This window comes from Microcaecilia unicolor, chromosome 6, assembly GCF_901765095.1.
Source record: "Microcaecilia unicolor chromosome 6, aMicUni1.1, whole genome shotgun sequence".
NCBI lineage: Eukaryota > Metazoa > Chordata > Amphibia > Gymnophiona > Siphonopidae > Microcaecilia > Microcaecilia unicolor.
This window is the reverse complement of record NC_044036.1, coordinates 11,209,490-11,228,746: the sequence shown is the minus strand read 5'-3', so window position 1 is coordinate 11,228,746 and position 19,257 is coordinate 11,209,490. Positions and strand designations below refer to the sequence as shown.

Below are 19,257 nucleotides of genomic sequence, written 5' to 3'. Positions count from 1 at the left end.
CTGTTCCGGGGCAGAGAGAGCATGGCGGCTCCACAGGTTCCCTGCTCCCTATGATGTTACTTCCTGTTCCGGGGCAGAACGAGCATGGCGGCTCCACTAGTTCCCTGCTCCCTATGATGTTACTTCCTGTTCCAGGGCAGAGGGAGCGGGGTGGTTCCACCGGTTCCCTGCTCCCTATGATGTTACTTCCTGTTCCGGGGCAGAGGGAGCGGGGTGGTTCCACCGGTTCCCTGCTCCCTATGATGTTACTTCCTGTTCCAGGGCAGAAGGAGCAGGGTGGTTCCACCAGTTCCCTACGATATTACTTCCTGTTCCAGGGTACAGAGCAGGGAACTGGCAGAGCCGACAGCCACCCCAGCACCCCAGGAGGTAAGAGCAATTCACCCGGGAGGGAAGAGTTTGAGGTGATGCGCCGGGGAGGACGCCGCTGCACCCGGGGGATACGACACTGCACCGGGGAGCTGCGCAGCGGCGATCTGCCCCGGGTGGCAGCCGGCCAAGGAACACCACTGGTTGAATATCAAGGAGAATGAGATCAAAGCAGATCACATGTAAAACACAAAAAAACTAAAAAAAATACCCTTCTGAAAATAAAATCTAGATTACATCAGTTCAGAAGTGACATTCACCAAAAAAAAAAATAGTTTTATCATTTTTCTAAATAAAATTATACTGTTTTCTTATATTTCCTGATAGGAAAAGAGAGAACTATAATGTCTCTTTGATCTTATCCCTTTAGGATCTGGAAAACATAGATGGTTCAAAGATCGTAAAGAATGCTTGCGGAAGACATATAAAAAAAATCAAGTAAACGAATTATATAGACAGGAGCTATTCCTTGCAGTATAATTTAAACAATACTCTGGCCTCTATAGACAACCGATGAAGCTGAATATACAGGGGAGTCAATCGATCAGATTTCCTACTTGAGTAAATCAGTCTTACCGGAACATTCTGCACCGTCTGCAGTTTCTTTAAACAGGTCCTTTGTACATCCTGTGTACGTAATGTTGTAGTAATCTAATTTAGATAAAATGAAATCCTGCACAATCAATCCAAAGTGTTCTTGTGTCAAACATGTTCTAATTCGTCTAAGTTTTCTCATTGTCCAGAAACAATTTCTTCTCAGTTGCTGGACATGTGATTCTAATGTTAGATTACGGTCTAAAATTACCCCTAGTATTTTCAAGGTGGATTCCAATTTATAACTAAAAATGGAATCAATCTTGTCCTTTGATCCTATCAGAAGAAATTTGAGTTTGATTAAACTATCCATTTAGCGATTAATGAAATACAGTATTTAACCCTAAGAACCACATTTGATAAGCCTGAAGGGACTAGAATTATGACAGTAATGTTGTAAGTACATAAGTATTGCCATACTGGGAAAGACCAAAGGTACATCAAGCCCAGCATCCTGTTTCCAACAGTGGCCAATCCAGATCACAAATACCTGGCAAGATCCCAAAAAACTACAAAACATTTTACACTGCTTATCCCAGAAATAGTGGATTTTCCCCAAGTCCATTTAATAATGGTCTATGGACTTTTCCTTTAGGAAGCCGTCCAAACCTTTTTTAAACTCTGCTAAGCTAACCGCCTTTACCACATTCTCTGGCAACGAATTCCAGAGTTTAATTACACGTTGAGTGAAGAAACATTTTCTCCGATTTGTTTTAAATTTAATACATTGTAGCTTCATCGCATGCCCCCTAGTCCTAGTATTTTTGGAAAGCGTGAACAGACGCTTCACATCTACCCGTTCAACTCCACTCATTATTTTACAGACCTCTATCATATCTCCCCTCAGCCGCCTTTTCTCCAAGCTGAAGAGCCCTAGCTGCTTGAGCCTTTCCTCGTAGGGAAGTCGTCCCATCCCCTTTATCATTTTCGTCACCCTTCTCTGCACCTTTTCTAATTCCACTATATCTTTTTTGAGATACGGTGACTAGAATTGAACATCGGCGTATATCAAAATTTTAAAGCCTTCAAATTCAAGTATCCTCCCCAGAGAGGCCAACAGAACATTAAATAACATAGGTGACAACGGAGATCCTGCGGCACATCACATCTTGCATACCAACTACCAGAGAAGGCATCATCCATTTTAACTCTATAGGATCGCATCGTCAGAAAACCCTGAAACCAGGACAACACTCTGCTGGTCAAAGCGGTATTTATTTATACCTCTTGAGATTCCGCATATTAGCCTCAGCATAGTCAACACGGCGAAGGTGGGCATGAAGAAGTTTAAGAGCAGGAGAAAACCATGGAGTAGATTTGAGGCAGGAGGTGTGAGTGGAAGAAGAGGAGCAAGAGTGCCAAGGATAGAAGAGAGAAATGCTAAGTAGTAGTAGTAGTAGGTCACGAGTAAGCTGAGAAAGGGGAAGAGAAGGTGACTGAGGGGGTAAAAGTTGAATGGCGTTAGAAATTTTTGAGCAAAAGGTATCGTTGAGGGCATGAGTACTGCGTGGAGGAGGAGAGGGACCGGAAGAGAGAAGGTAACCAGAAGGTGGTCAGACTAGGGTAGAGGAAAGTTAAGAAGAGAAGAAGGGAGAACAGTGAGTTGGGATGACGTGAATACTAAGTCAAGGCACTTGCTTTATAACTCGATTTATCAAGTGCTTTTGACCTTTTGGACCATGCCTTACTTCTGCATCTACTGAGTAACTCTAACCTTGTCCGAAGCCTTTTCTTGCTTTCTTCACTTCTAGGGGTGGTCTTAATCAACATGTCTCCAGCAGAATGGGTAGGGCTGGAGACACCTTGATTAAGACCAGCACTAAAAGTGAAGAAAGAAAGAAAAGGCTTCAGACAAGGAAAAGGTTAGAGTTACTCAGTAGATGCAGCAGTAAGGCATGGTCCAAAAGGTCAAAAGCACTTGATAAATCGAGTTGTAAAACAAGTGCCTGTTGACCTGTGGCCAGCAAAAGTCAAATTGTGGTCTCAGTACTAAAATCATCTCGAAATCCCAACTGCAAACTATGTAGACTATCAAATTTGTCCAGACAATCCCTTAACTGTACAGCAACCAAACCTTCCATCAACTTTACAAAACAGGAATAGACGCAGCCGGTCTGTAGTTGGACACCAGTGAAGAAGAGACTATTAAATCTTTGACAATAGAGATCAGAATAATTTCTCCCATAGATCGAGGAAACCTACCCAATGCAAGGAACTGTTGGCCATTCGACTGACCTTTGTTTAAAATTAAAAGGGGTAGTTTGCATAAAATATGTAGGACAGTGATCTAGGAGACAGTGAGATCTTGCAAATCTATTAATGGCATGAGAGATAGTTGACCGGACATGGCCTGGCACTGAATATCCAGAAATAATGCCGGTGATGGCTAAAAATATGCTTGCCGCTGCCAGGTGAATATCAATCCCCAAAGTGAACTTGAACATACAACGTACATACATTATTTTCTGATCCTGCTGCAGAACATGGGTACAAGACCAAGACTGAGCTTCTTATCTTTCCCCCTAAACCAACCTCTCCTCCTCCCCCATTCTCTATTTCTGTGGATAAGACCCTCATCCTTCCTGTCTCATCAGCTCGTAACCTTGGGGTCATCTTCGACTCCTCCCTCACCTTCTCTGCACATATTCAGCAGACTGCTAAAACCTGTCGTTTCTTTCTCTATAATATCAGCAAAATTCGCCCTTTCCTTTCCGAGCACACTACCAGAACCCTCATCCACACTCTTATCACCTCTCGCTTAGACTATTGCAACTTGCTTCTCACAGGTCTCCCACTTAGCCATCTCTCTCCTCTTCAATCTGTTCAAAATTCTGCTGCACGACTAATATTCCGCCGGTGTCGTTATGCTCATATTAGCCTTCTCCTCAAGTCACTTCACTGGCTTCCTATCTGTTTTCGCATACAGTTCAAACTCCTCTTATTGACCTATAAGTGCATTCACTCTGCAGCTCCTCAGTACCTCTCCACTCTCATCTCTCCCTACATTCCTCCCCGGGAACTCCGTTCACTAGGTAAATCTCTCTTATCTGCACCCTTCTCCTCCACCGCTAACTCCAGACTCCGTTCCTTTTATCTTACTGCACCATATGCCTGGAATAGACTTCCTGAGCCGGTACGTCAAGCTCCATCTCTGGCCATCATCAAATCTAAGCTAAAAGCCCATCTTTTTGATGCTGCTTTTAACTCCTAACCCTTATTCACTTGTTCAGAACCCTTATTTTATCATTCTCACTTTAATATTCCCTTATCTCTTGTTTGTCCTGTTTGTCTGTCCTAATTAGATTGTAAGCTCTGTCGAGCAGGGACTGTCTATTCATGTTCAAGTGTACAGCGCTGCGTACGTCTAGTAGCGCTTTAGAAATGATAAGTAGGTAGTAGTAGTAGTACTTTTTGCAGAATTGGAGGGCAAATTTCAGACACACAATTTATGACCATAATGTTTCTCTACCATTCTTGCAGTTAAGAACATAAGTGTTGCAATAGTGGAACAGACCAAAGGTCCATCGAGCCCAGCATCCTGTTCCAACAGTGGCCAATCCAGGTCACAAGTACCTGGCAAGATCCCAAAACAGTACAATATATGTTATGCTGCTTATTCTAGAAATAAAGAGTGGATTTTCCCCAAGTCCATCTTAATAATGGCTTATGGCCCTTTCTTTTAGGAAGCCATTCAAACCTTTTTTAAACCCCACTAAGCTAACCGCTTTTATCACATTCTCTGGCAATGAATTCCAGAGTTTAATTACATGTTGAGTGAAGAAATATTTTCTCCGATTCATTTTAAATTTACTACTTTGTAGCTTCATCGCATGCCCCCTAGTCCTAGTGTTTTTGGAAAGAGTAAACAAGCGATTCACGTCTACCCGTTCCACTCCACTCACTATTTTATAGACCTCTAGCATATCTGAGTTGCAAAAGAATTGCTGCCCTAGGAAGAGTGGAATAGAGACCAACACTTCAGAGTAGCAACAAGCATGAAGGGATTATTCATCCTCCATATGCAATGCTGGTGTTAAGACAATGAGGCCAAGGAAAAGGGAAGTAGGGAATAAGACAGTTTGGGACTCATTTAATAATGTGAACGATTTAAAGCCTGGTAAATAATTCAAGCCCCATTATTCTCAATAGAGCCCAGATCCTATCTATGCACTTAACTCAAATTACTGCTTTGTAATGTGTGTTAATGCAAGAAAGAAAATAAAGGCTCTTTATTGTCATCTAGTTAGATCTCTGTAACACCAGCTCGGCTTTTATTTGTCACCGCTGTTTCCTATCTTGTTGGAGCAAATGAGGTGTTGCAGTGACTGAAGTGTGGGCCAGAGGTGCAAGTCCAAAAGTCCTTTGGCTGGTCCCAGAGGTTATTAACATTGGAGAGTGATTTTTGCATCCTGGGGACAACGTAAGAAGGGCTCATTCACAGGTCAATGAAGTTGCACCAAATGCTTGAGCACAGTTTAACCTTTTCCGGAGATGGGAGGACGGTAGAACGAGAGGACATGATATGAGAGTGAAGGGGGGCAGACTAAAGAAAAATGTCAGGAAGTATTTTTTCACGGAGAGAGTGGTGGATGCTTGGAATGCCCTCCCGCGGGAGGTGGTGGAGAGGAAAACGGTAGCGGAATTCAAGCATGCGTGGGATAAACATAAAGGAATCCTGTGCAGAAGGAATGGATCCTCAGGAGCTTAGTGGAGATCTGGAGGCGGGGCTGGTGTTTGGGTGGTGGGGCTAGTTCTGGGCAAGACTTCTACAGTCTGTGTCCTGAAAATGGCAGATACAAATCAAGGTAAGGGTTACACAAGAAGTAGCACATATGAGTTTATCTTGTTGGGCAGACTAGATGGACCATGCAGGTCTTTTTCTGCCGTCATCTACTATGTTACTAAGTTTATTTGTTTTTCCAACATATAGAGAGCCTGTGAGTTGCCTGATTAAGGCATCTCAAACATTAGTAACAGTGGTTTTAATTCGGATTTGAGTGACCTCTGTCTGCCTGTCAACAGGAGCCGACCACACTGATGAACAGCAGTAAAACTGGAAGAACTGGGAATGGATGGAAAAGGGGACTTGATATACTGCCTTTCTGTGGTTTTTGCAACTACATTCAAAGTGGTTTACGTGAGAGGGGCATAATCGAACGGCGCCAGCCATCTATTTGGCCGGCGCCGCAAAGAGCAGTCCCGAACCGTATTATCGAAAAAGATGGCCGGCCATCTTTCGTTTCGATAATACGGTTGGGGCCGACCAAACGTCAGAGATGGCCGGGTTTGAGATGGCCGGCATCGGTTTTTGCCGATAATGGAAACTAATGCCGACGATCTCAAACCCGGCCAAATCCAAGGCATTTGGTCGTGGGAGGAGCCAGCATTTGTAGTGCACTGGTCCCCCTGACATGCCAGGACACCAACCGGGCACCCTAGGGGGCACTTCTAAAAATTAAAAATAAAAATAGCTCCCAGGTGCATAGCTCCCTTACCTTGGGTGCTGAGCCCCCCAAATCCCCCCCCCAAAACCCACTCCCCACAACTCTACACCATTACCATATCCCTTATGGGTGAAGGGGGGCACCTACATGTGGGTACAGTGGGTTTTGGGGGGTTTTGGAGGGCTCCCATTTACCAGCACAAGTGTAACAGGTGGGGGGGGGGGTGGGCCTGGGTCCATCTGTCTGAAGTGCACTGCACCCACTAAAAACTGCTCCAGGGACCTGCATACTGCTGTCATGGAGCTGGGTATGACATTTGAGGCTGGCATAGAGGCTGGCGAAAAAAATTTTATTTATTTTTTTGGTGGGAGGGGGTTGGTGACCACTGGGGGAGTAAGGGGAGGTCATCCCCGATTCCCTCCAGCGGTCATTTGGTCAGTTGGGGCACCTTTTTAAAGCTTGGTCCTGAAAAAAAAGGGACCAAGTGAAGCCGGCGAAATACTCGTCAGGGCCGGCTTTCTTTTTTCCATTATCGAGCGAAGTCGGCCATCTCGTAAGCACGCCCCCGTCCCGCCTTCGCTACCCTACTGACACGCCCCCTTGAAGTTTGGCCGGCTCCGCGACGGAAAGCAATTGGCGCCGGCCAAAATCGGCTTTCGATTATACCGATTTGGCCGGGTTCAGGAGATCGACGGCCGTCTCCCGATTTGTGTCAGAAGATGGCCGGCGATCTCCTTCGAAAATAAGCAGGACAGTATATGAAGGTACTTATTTGAACCTGGGGCAATGGAGAGTTAAGTGACTTGCCCAGAGCAGCAGTGGGAATTGAACCCAGTCCCCCAGGATCAAAGTCTGCTGCACTAACCACTAGGCTACTCCTCCACTGGCAACATTCCATCTAGAATCTCAAATAGGGAAAGGGAAATGGGACTTGATATACAGCCTTGATGTGATTTTTGCAACTACAGTCAAGGCAATTTACATAGTATATACAGGCACTTATTTATAACTGGAGTAATGCGAGGTTACGTGACTTGCCCAGAGCAGCAGTTGGAATTGAACCCAGTTCCCCAGGATCAAAGTCTGCTGCACTAACCACTAGGCTACTCCTCCAGTGCATGGGGGTACATGAGGCTGACATGGATGGGGGGGAGGCAGGATTCAGTGGTAATTTTTCTCACATTGAAACAATCACATCCAATTCACTAAAGTCACTAAACAGCTTTCTCCCAGAAACCTTTTGAAGACCTGAATTAGATGGACTGAGCACCTGAGAAGCCCTCTTCTCTTATTTCCATTCTACACAATTTTTCGAGCAGCATAAATGGCCCAGTATTTGAACAAAATTTGACCCATGATAATCTCTCCTTTTGTAGCTGAGGCAATGGGGATCTATTCTGTGCATGAATTTTTGCACACTTCTGGTTTCCGCAAGAATCAGAGGAATATTCAGACATGCATATCGAGAAAGTTTGCTTGCATTAAACAGATCTACATGTAAGGAGAGTCATGCATACGAACACCTGCTCCCTGCCCTCAAGAACTCCTGTGGAAACACAAATCAGATGCATATTAATTAGGAGCCTATCCAGGACATGTATGAGATTAAAGCACTTCACCAAGATGCCATCCTGGGCCCACTTGGGGTGGGGGTAGTGGTGTGCTGGGGCAGGCTCTCACAGGCTCTTAAGAGCCGGTTGTTAAGTTTTTAAGAATTCTGGGAGCCGGTTGTTAAAGTAGGGCCCTCCATGGCTACTTTAACATATGGCTCCCAAAATGTGGGCTTGGGCCCCCTGCTGAATTCTCTTTTACTTTGCTGGTGGGGATGCTGAGCCCTGCCAGCCAAGTAAATAGACTGCTGCTGCTCCCCGCTCCTTGTTTCCAGCTCTGGGCAGCAGGCTGGGATTTCTCCAGCATGTGTGAGAAGTTCCAGCATGCTGCTCAGAGCAAGACATTGGGAGTGGTGGCAGTCCATTTATTGGCTGCCAGCAAAGGTATGCCTAGCGTGCCTGCAGGAAGGGAGGGAGGAGAGAGAGTCAAGTGTTGCTCCCCCCCCCCCCCACCCCTACCTTTCCAACTGCAGGAGAAAAAGCCTGTTGTTAAAAAATTTACCAGCACACCCCTGGGTGGGGGAGAGAAGGATTAAGAACTTGCATTTTCAGAGGAAAATAATCATATCAATACATTTTTCTTTGACTCAGATCAGTGATGAAAGAATTGTGGAGTATGCTACCTGAGCACACTCACCCAGGCACATTTTTATATCATTTTATTGATACTGATGATTAAGATGCTACATCTGGCAAATACCCCTCTGATTTATTCTCTTATTGAAAAGAAAAAACATGCCATAGTGTCTTATTGGGAACCACATGCAAATCCCAGCCATGCCCCCTTCTGTTTCTGCCATTAAATGCCATTCATTATTAAACAATGCAGACCTCATTTTGGGGCATCTCTTTTAAGGGTTTATCAGACCCCAGTGAATTCCGCTGTCTACGTAACCGCAATGAATCCCCATTAGGAAGGTCAGTCTTGCTTCCAGGAACTCATTTCCCAGGAAGAAAACCAAATGGCTATTAGAGAAACTGGAGGGTGTGGGGGGGGGGGGGGAATTCTGATCTTGGAGGACATCAGGACACCCTATTTCCATAACTAACAAGGCAGTAAAATGAACATCCTGCCAGGTAACCCTGGAGGTAGCAGGGCTGCAGCTGTGTTCTCTGAAAAGCCAGTTCTTTCCCAACTTAGAAGTGACCTCATCTTTCTCTAAGCTGATAAGCCTGTAAGTGGGGGAAAAGGGTGGAGAGGAGTTCCAACTGTGATTAACAGCAGCCAAGATTCCCAAATTCAGATCCAGGCTTGGCTCCTGCCTAGCTGGGTGAGCTTAGAAAAAGGTCACTTGATTTCCCTGTGCCTCAGTTTTAACCCCAGCTCTGCCATGGATTAGGAATGCTAGAGGCGAACAGGGCTTCTGACACCCTAGACACTCCTTCAGCTGTGTACTCTTCTCCCCCCACCCTAGGGCAACATAAGGCCTTCTCTCCGCTATCCACCCCTCATGCAATATCTCCTCCTCCTCCTACTACTACTACTATTTAACATTTCTATAGCGCTACAAGGCGTACGCAGCGCTACACAAACATAGAAGAAAGACAGTCACTGCTCAAAGCGGAGATAAGGAGGGCAAAAAAGGACTTTGAGAAGAAATTAGCGTTGGAAGCAAAAATACATAGTAAAAACTTTTTTAGATACATTAAAAGCAGGAAACCGGCCAAAGAGTCGGTTGGGCCGCTGGACGAAAATGGTGTTAAAGGGGCGATCAAGGAGGACAAAGCCGTAGCGGAGAAATTAAATGAATTCTTTGCTTCGGTCTTCACCGAGGAGGATTTGGGGGGGACACCGGTGCCGGAAAGAATATTTGAAGCGGGGGAGTCGGAGAAACTAAACAAATTCTCTGTAACCTTGGAGGATGTAATGGGTCAGTTCAGCAAGCTGAAGAGTAGTAAATCACCGGGACCTGATGGTATTCATCCCAGAGTATTAATAGAACTAAAAAATGAACTTGCGGAGCTACTGTTAGAAATATGCAATCTGTCCCTAAAATCGAGTGTAATACCGGAAGACTGGAGGGTAGCCAATGTTACTCCGATTTTTAAGAAAGGTTCCAGAGGAGATCCGGGAAATTATAGACCGGTGAGTCTGACGTCGGTGCCGGGCAAGATGGTGGAGGCTATTATTAAGAATAAAATTGCAGAGCATATACAAAAACATGGACTGATGAGACAAAGTCAGCACGGATTTAGTGAAGGGAAGTCTTGCCTCACCAATCTAATGCATTTTTTTGAGGGGGTAAGCAAACATGTGGACAATGGGGAGCCGGTTGATATTGTATATCTGGATTTTCAGAAGGCGTTTGACAAAGTGCCGCACGAAAGACTCCTGAAGAAATTGCAGAGTCATGGAATCGGAGGTAGGGTATTATTATGGATTAAGAACTGGTTGAAAGATAGGAAGCAGAGAGTAGGATTGCGTGGCCAGTATTCTCAGTGGAGGAGGGTAGTTAGTGGGGTCCCGCAGGGGTCTGTGCTGGGTCCGTTGCTTTTTAATGTATTTATAAATGACCTAGAGATGGGAATAACTAGTGAGGTAATTAAATTCGCCGATGACACAAAATTATTCAGGGTCGTCAAGTCGCAGGAGGAATGTGAACGATTACAGGAGGACCTTGCGAGACTGGGAGAATGGGCGTGCAAGTGGCAGATGAAGTTCAATGTTGACAAGTGCAAAGTGATGCATGTGGGTAAGAGGAACCCGAATTATAGCTACGTCTTGCAAGGTTCCGCGTTAGGAGTTACGGATCAAGAAAGGGATCTGGGTGTCGTCGTCGATGATACGCTGAAACCTTCTGCTCAGTGTGCTGCTGCGGCTAGGAAAGCGAATAGAATGTTGGGTGTTATTAGGAAGGGTATGGAGTCCAGGTGTGCGGATGTTATAATGCCGTTGTATCGCTCCATGGTGCGACCGCACCTGGAGTATTGTGTTCAGTACTGGTCTCCGTATCTCAAAAAAGATAAAGTAGAATTGGAAAAGGTACAGCGAAGGGCGACGAAAATGATAGTGGGGATGGGACGACTTTCCTATGAAGAGAGGCTGAGAAGGCTAGGGCTTTTCAGCTTGGAGAAGAGACGGCTGAGGGGAGATATGATAGAAGTGTATAAAATAATGAGTGGAATGGATCGGGTGGATGTGAAGCGACTGTTCACGCTATCCAAAAATACTAGGACTAGAGGGCATGAGTTGAAGCTACAGTGTGGTAAATTTAAAACGAATTGGAGAAAATTTTTCTTCACCCAACGTGTAATTAGACTCTGGAATTCATTGCCGGAGAACGTGGTACGGGCGGTTAGCTTGACGGAGTTTAAAAAGGGGTTAGATAGATTCCTAAAGGACAAGTCCATAGACCGCTATTAAATGGACTGGAAAAATTCCTCATTTTTAGGTATAACTTGTCTGGAATGTTTTTACGTTTGGGGAGCGTGCCAGGTGCCCTTGACCTGGATTGGCCACTGTCGGTGACAGGATGCTGGGCTAGATGGACCTTTGGTCTTTCCCAGTATGGCACTACTTATGTACTTATGTACAGTCACTGCTCAAAGAGCTTACAATCTAATAGACAAAAAAATAAAGTAAGCAAATCAAATCAATTAATGCGAACGGGAAGGAAGAGAGGAGGGTGGTTACAAGTGGTTACGAGTCACAAGCAATGTTAAAGAGGTGGGCTTTCTCTCCTCCCTCTTTCCATCCCCACTGTCACCCTACCTCTGTTTGGGTAGGAGCAGCAGCAAAACTAAGGGGGAGAAAAGTTAGTTTTCTTCACTCAACGGTGTAATTAAACTCTGGATTTCGTTGCCAGAGAATGTAGTAAAAGCAGTTAGCTTAGCAGGGTTTTACAAAGGTTTTGATGGCTTCCTAAAGGAAAAGTCCATAGACCATTTTTAAAATGGACTTGGGGAAAAATCCACTGCTTATTTCTAGGACAAGCAGCATAAAATATATTGTACTGCTTTGGAATCTTGCCAGGTATTTGAAACAGGATGCTGGGCTAGATGGACCTTTGGTCTGTCCCAGTAGGGCTATACTTATGTAAAACAAAACAAGGCAAGGTGCAAGGTGCAGGGCCTTGAGCACAGGCCCCTGTTCAACACCTCCTGCACCCTGCCCTCTCTGCGGCAAACCTCGTGTCAGAGGGAGCAAGACATGACAGGGCTGGAACACAAACAAGACCCCACACCATGCCAGCTGCAGCTTTAAATTGCTGCTCACCGGCCATGCCACTGACCCCTAAATTGTGACACACTAGGAGGAAGCCTGGTCCACCTAGTGGCAGGGTAGCCCTGGGGGCATAGCCACTGGTGAGCCTGAGTGGGCCAATGGGAAAAGGCCCATGCAGTCCATGGTAGAGGCACAAGAGGGTGTGTCACGAGCCACACTGCCTTGTCCTCACCCAGGGTAGCCTCTGGCCCCATCACGCCTCAGTTCTGGCTATGCCACTAGCCATACATTACTAGAACTGAGTTTTCAACATTACCTGAAAACCCTCATCCAAGCCACCTCTTACACATTCGACATCAGAAGTGGTAACTAAGCCTTCTACCTCAAAAAGAGGTAGCATGAATGCACAGTGTTAAATAAACCAAGAACATCACTTTTGGAAACCAGAGAATGAAGATAGGGCGAAACCAGCAGATGCTAACTCTGGTATGAGTTGGCCACCTAATCCAATTCCAACCCCCCAAATTCCTACAACTGAAACCAGCAGCATCTGGCTCAGAACCAGGGAACATAAGAATAGCCATACTGGGTCAGAGCAATGGTCCATCTAGCCCAGTATCCTGCTTCCAACAGTGGCCAATCTAGGTCACAAGTACCTGGCAGAAACCCAATTAGTAGCAACGCTCCATTTAGAACCACAAATATTTATTTATTTATTAGGATTTATTTACCACCTTTTTGAAGGAATTCACTCAAGGCGGTATACAGTAACAATAGATCAAACATGAGCAACAGGCAATTACAGCACTAAAAATATTCAAATAAAAATACAAAGTATGGCATAGTATACTACTTACAATGTCAACACAATACGTAGAAGAACATGTTAATTGACAGTGAAGGATAAAGCAAAGATGGAACATATAGATAGGTAAGAGTAAGAAGAGTTAGAAAGTAACATTCCATGTAGAACCTCAAACAGTAGCAACATTCCATTCAGAATCTCAGAGAGTAGCAACATTCCATGTAGAACCTCAAATAGTAGCAACATTCCATTCAGAATCTCAGAAAGTAGCAACATTCCATGTAGAACATCAAATAGTAGCAACATTCCATGTGGAATCTCAAAGAGCAGCAACATTCCATGTAGAACCTCAAACAGTAGCAACATTCCATTCAGAATCTCAGAGAGTAGCAACATTCCATGTAGAACCTCAAATAGTAGCAACATTCCATTCAGAATCTCAGAAAGTAGCAACATTCCATGTAGAACATCAAACAGTAGCAACATTCCATGCTACTGATCCCAGGACAAGCCGTGGCTTTCCCCATGTCTATCTCAATAACAGGGAAGCCAGGGTTCAAATCCTGCTGCACCCACAAATGCTTTTGATGAGCCTGGACAAGTCACTTCACCTGCTGCTGCCTTGGGGACTAATTTACTAAGCATTCCCCCCCCCACCCCCGGACACATAGGGGTGAATTCTCTATGGGTCGCCTAAAAGACACCAGGATGATACGGGTTAAGGGGGAGATTCTAAATACAGCGCCTGGAAAATTTGCATGGAAAACACTTCTGCCTTAGCGTATTTTTATAGAATACGCTTAGGCAGAAATGTTTTCTGTGCAAATTTTATAGAATACGCTATTTCCACGAAGTTTATAGAATACACTTATGCTGATCCCCACAAGGAATTACGCCAAATCAAAACTGGTGTAAATACCGGCGCCCAGGTATATTCTACAACCATGCGCATAACTTTTCAGAATGTCCATGACCCACCCATTCTTCGCTCATGGCCATGCCTCCTTTTGACAGCGCGCATTAGAATTTACGTGCACCACCTTATAGAATGCAGTTAGCGAGTTCTGCTTGTAAATTCTAATTAATGCCAGTTAGTGCTGATAATTGCTTGTTACCATCCCATTAACAGAACTGATTGGCTTGTTAACCACTGAGGTTATGCGCATTGTTATGGTATACGCTTAGATTTCCATGCGGAAATCGATGTGCGATGTATACAATCAGGGGGTAAGCATAGATTCTATAACGACATCTGCATGCGTAATTGCCATCATAGAATACTAGCGTAAGTCTGCATTTACGTATCTAACATTTGATGCGAGCACTCACGCTAGATCAGCGGCTGCTGTAAATGAACAGGCTTAACTCTAGGTAGTTATGGGCGTCTAGGCTAATTTTCTTGAACCCGTATGCAAAAGTGCTAGGCACACGCCTGGCCCACCCATGCCACTCTCAGGTGCACGCCTCCTGCACGTTCACTCTCTAGATTTTGCACGCATAACTTATAGACTAGTAACTGCCAATTAGCGCCAATTAGCATTGATTAAGTCCATTTATAGCCAATAATCAGTCAATAAGGCTATTAAGTTTGGTGTGCGACTTCTCACACTAACGAAGTTTACAGAATTCGGGGGGGAATATGGGTGAAAATCTTTCCTGAACAAGCCCCCTCAGACTGTGAGAAAATACTGGCCCTGCCCTTCCTGATCAAATACGAAAGGGGAAAAACAACAAACAAAAAAAAAACTTGACAAACGTATTTCTCTGGATTCTCTACCACGATCAACCTGCCCCTTAGATCACACCGCCAGAAGAGAAATGGAATGAGAAGGCAGCTCCGGGCTCAGGGCTACCAACGGGAGGAAGCTGGCTCTGAAAGATATTGCTAACAAAAGAGGCAAGCAAATTGCACTACTACAACCCGACAACCGACGCAGCTCCTTTCCCGTCACAACTGTCCAGAACCTGCTCATCTTACCAGACCCTGGGGAAGAAGAGACTTTAGAGGCTGTCAGCGAAACTTCCAGTCAGAACAGAAATGATCACACAGACAAGACGGAAACGGGAGGGACTCAGAAGCTGGATCCGCTCCAGAACATGTGCCTTGCTGGCATTACTTACAACACTTACGCAATGTTACAAGTATTGTATTGTGAAGAAGTGTGTGAGTGTCAGGCTCCTGGCAGTCGAGCTGCATCGCTGGCTCCATCCACAGACACACATCTTCCCGGGTTAGATCTGATCCTGCATCTGCCAGGGACACAAATGCAGCTGGTCCAGGTGTCTACAGCCAGGCCAGCGCGGGACGTACACTGTTCCCAAGTGTGCAGGGGGTTTTGTACGCTCGGCTCTAGTTCTGTACGGATACAGATGTCCCAGGTTTTATGTACTGCGCTCCAGATCTGGATCGGTACTGACCCAGATGTCCCAGGCGTTTTATATGTTCAGCTCCAGTTCTGGGTCAGTACTGACTCAGATGTTGTGTGAGTGTGTATGCTCGGCTCTCTAGTTCTGGTTCTGTACGGATCCAGATGTCCCAGGTTTTATGTACTGGGCCCCAGATCTGGATCGGTACTGACCCAGATGTCCCAGGCTTTTTATATGTTCAGCTCCAGTTCTGGGTCGGTACTGACTCAGATGTTGTGTGAGTGTGTATGCTCGGCTCTCTAGTTCTGGTTCTGTACGGATCCAGATGTCCCAGGCTTTATACACTCTGCTCTAGCTCTGGTTCTGTACGGATCCAGATGTCCCAGGTTTTATGTACTGGGCTCCAGATCTGGATCGGTACTGACCCAGATGTCCCAGGCTTTTTATATGTTCAGCTCCAGTTCTGGGTCGGTACTGACTCAGATGTTGTGTGTGTGTGTATATGCTCGGTTCTCTAGCTCTCGTTCTGTACGGATCCAGACGTCCTAGGTGTTATATGCTCGGCTCCAGTTCTGATTCCGATGTGCCGGGTGGATATATGCTCAGCTCTGGTTCTGTACGGATCCAGATGTCCCAGGTTTTATGTACTGGGCTCCAGATCTGGATCGGTACTGACCCAGATGTCCCAGGCTTTTTATATGTTCAGCTCCAGTTCTGGGTCGGTACTGACTCAGATGTTGTGTGTGTGTGTATATGCTCGGTTCTCTAGCTCTCGTTCTGTACGGATCCAGACGTCCTAGGTGTTATATGCTCGGCTCCAGTTCTGATTCCGATGTGCCGGGTGGATATATGCTCAGCTCTGGTTCTGTACGGATCCAGATGTCCCAGGTTTTATGTACTGGGCTCCAGATCTGGATCGGTACTGACCCAGATGTCCCAGGCTTTTTATATGTTCAGCTCCAGTTCTGGGTCGGTACTGACTCAGATGTTGTGTGTGTGTGTATATGCTCGGTTCTCTAGCTCTCGTTCTGTACGGATCCAGACGTCCTAGGTGTTACATGCTCGGCTCCAGTTCTGGTTCAGTACCTTCTGATTCCGATGTGCCGGGTGGATATATGCTCAGCTCTAGTTCTGTACGGATCCAGATGTCCCAGGTTTTATGGACTCGGTTCCAGGTCTGGATCCGTACTGATCCAGCTGTTCCAGGTGTATCTAAGGCTGAATTTGCATAGACCCGGATCGGGTTAGATGCATGCAGATGTGCCGCTGTACATACCCGGGTTCGGTTCTGCTCTGCACAGATACCGGCCTCCTAGCCGCGGCGGCTGCACTGCATGGCTCTGGCTCCGGGAGCGGCTCTGCGCCCGCCGCTCCTCCTCCGGTTCTCCAGGGCCGGCTCCGGTGCCTCCTCCTCGGCCGCCCGCACCATGCTGCCGCCCGGTTACTTCATCGTCCCTCCGTCCGGCAGCCGTCGGCACCGCTTCACATCCCGCCGGGGAGGTACCAACCCCGCTGCCCCCTCCCCTCCCTGCCGATCTTCCCCTCCCCCCTCCGGATCCCCTTCCCCTGCAGTTTTCTCCTCTTCTGCTCCTGTGCTGAAGCCCTGCTCTCCCTCCTCCTCCCCTGCTGCTGCTGTTGAGCCCTCCTGCTCCCCTTCCCCCCTCCCTGCTCCTCCTGCTGCTCCCAATTCCTCCCTAAAAGAAAGAGACGAATAATAAATGATATAAATAAAAGCAGAGAAAAAGCAGCTACGGATCGCCGCAGCAATCAAAGCAGCTGGAAGGGCGCTCTGTTCTGCCTCCCCCTCCCACCACTAGCCCACTCCTCCTCCTGCTTTCTTCCACCTCACCTCTCCCTCCCCCCCCCCCCCCCCCCCTTGCCTCTCTCGCTCTGGGACTCAAGGATGCAGCCAAATGCACTATTTTCAATAATGAAACTCAAAATATGGGCTACTAAGATTGCAACAGACAGGTTTGGGGGCAGCTATTTCCACCTACAAATTTCGATGCATAAAGACCCTCCAGCCATATGCTCTCTGCCCCCCCCCCCCCCACCCCTCTCTCTCTCTCTCTAAGCAACATTTGGAAACGAGAGACTATGACCAATGAGCGCTAAGTATCGAAAAAAGGAGCCCTGAAGTTTAGATCCCATGGCCTACACCATCGAAATCTTCATAAGAGGAAGAGGCGGGCGGTGCTTTCCATAGTAAGAAATTGAGAATTAAGCAACTTTGGTGTCATTCCTTTCCTGTGCCTACTGAGCCCTCCTCAGGGATCCTTTCAGGTGTGTTCTTATCTCAGAACAAAAGTATTCGTTATGGCAACAGTACTAATTAACATATCTTTTGTTTACCCTTCAGCTGTTCATGCTGCATTCATGTGTTACATGTCTTAGCATGACACCAGCTTGGGGCTCTGATGAAGGACTCTCGTCAGCTGTCTGTACTGTATTTGTGCTTTACATTGATGGGTGTGCTGCCTCAACCACGCTCTGATAATTCATGCTTCAGCTGTTCATGCTGTAGTCATGTGTTACATGTCTTAGTATGACACCTGCGTGGGTCGCTGATGAAGATCTGCTCTTCAGCAGTCTATGCTGTATTCATGATGTGCTATCAGTGTGAGAGCTACATGGGATCCACTCTGTCACTGTTCATGGTCTGTTCATGCTTTAGATGTATTAGTGTGACACCTGCTGAGAATTCTGATGAAGATCCATTCTGCAGCTGTCCGTGCTGTATTCCTACTTTACCTGTATTAGCATGGTGCCTCCGTAGGGCTCAATGATTCACTCTAGTCATTGATTTTTATAAACTTATATCGCATCCCCGCGCCGTTGTCTTTTCTTCAAACTGGAGAACCCTAATTTTTAATCTTTCTTCATAAGGGCAGTGGTCCAGCCCTTTTTCATGGTTGTTGCTTTCCTCTGAACCTTTTTCCAATTGCACCTTATCCTTTTTGAGACCAGAACATAGTAACATACATAGTAACATAGTAGATGACGGCAGAAAAAGACCTGCACGGTCCATCCAGTCTGCCCAACAAGACAAACTCATATGTGCTACTTTTTGTGTATACCCTACTTTGATTTGTACCTGTGCTCTTCAGGGCACAGACCGTATAAGTCTGCCCAGCACTATCCCTGCCTCCCAACCACCAGTCCCACCTCCCATCACCGGCTCTGGCACAGACCGTATAAGTCTGCCCAGCACTATCCCCACCTCCCAACCACCAGCCCCGCCTCCCGATCTCGACTAAGCTCCTGAGGATCCATTCCTTCTGAACAGGATTCCTTTATGCTTACCCCACGCATGTTTGAATTCCGTTACCGTTTTCATTTCCACCACCTCCCGCGGGAGGGCATTCCAAGCATCCACTACTCTCTCTGTGAAAAAATACTTCCTGACATTTTTCTTACTGAAGGTGCTGATGCAGCAGGGACCTATACAGACATAATGCTATTCTCAGGTTTGTTCCCCATCCCTTTTACTTTGAAAACTTTTTATTAAGAAGAACCAGTGAGAAATAACATTTATAGAATCTGGGGGTACATTTATCATTTAGATGTCCAGTCTCCTAGTCTCACAAGATCCTTCCACAAGTCTTCTCAATCCTCGTCCATTAAAATTACTTTGAAGAATTTTGTGTCGTCTGAAAATGCGATCCTTTCAGTCATCCATCTTGCCCACCCATTTTCAAGATACTATTTGGAATGGCACGCGAACGTATGCTAGATTGGATAGAACTATCCCCAAGAAATGCAAGCCCGGAAACCAGAGGCTACCTACTTCTTCACCTACCCAACTGCAGAAACAGAACGTACAAAATCATAGTAACATAGTAGATGACGGCAGAAAAAGACCTGCGCGGTCCATCCAGTCTGCCCAACAAGATAAACTCACAT

General features: G+C 46.1%; 1 protein-coding gene across 2 annotated transcripts in view; it reads right to left on the bottom strand.

Annotated features, from left to right (window-relative positions):
* LOC115472011 (beta-1,4-galactosyltransferase 2-like) overlaps positions 1–16,853 on the bottom strand; it is a 236,794-nt gene extending 219,941 nt beyond the window's left edge. Inside the window, exon 1 of one of the 2 annotated variants that reach the window (XM_030206039.1) lies at positions 16,631–16,853. The gene's annotated coding sequence lies outside the window, so the exon portion shown is untranslated. Of the gene's footprint in view, positions 1–14,965; positions 15,032–16,630 lie in introns of those variants that run through there. The other variant, XM_030206040.1, reaches the window with a different exon arrangement.
* Positions 16,854–19,257: the final 2,404 nt, after the last annotated feature.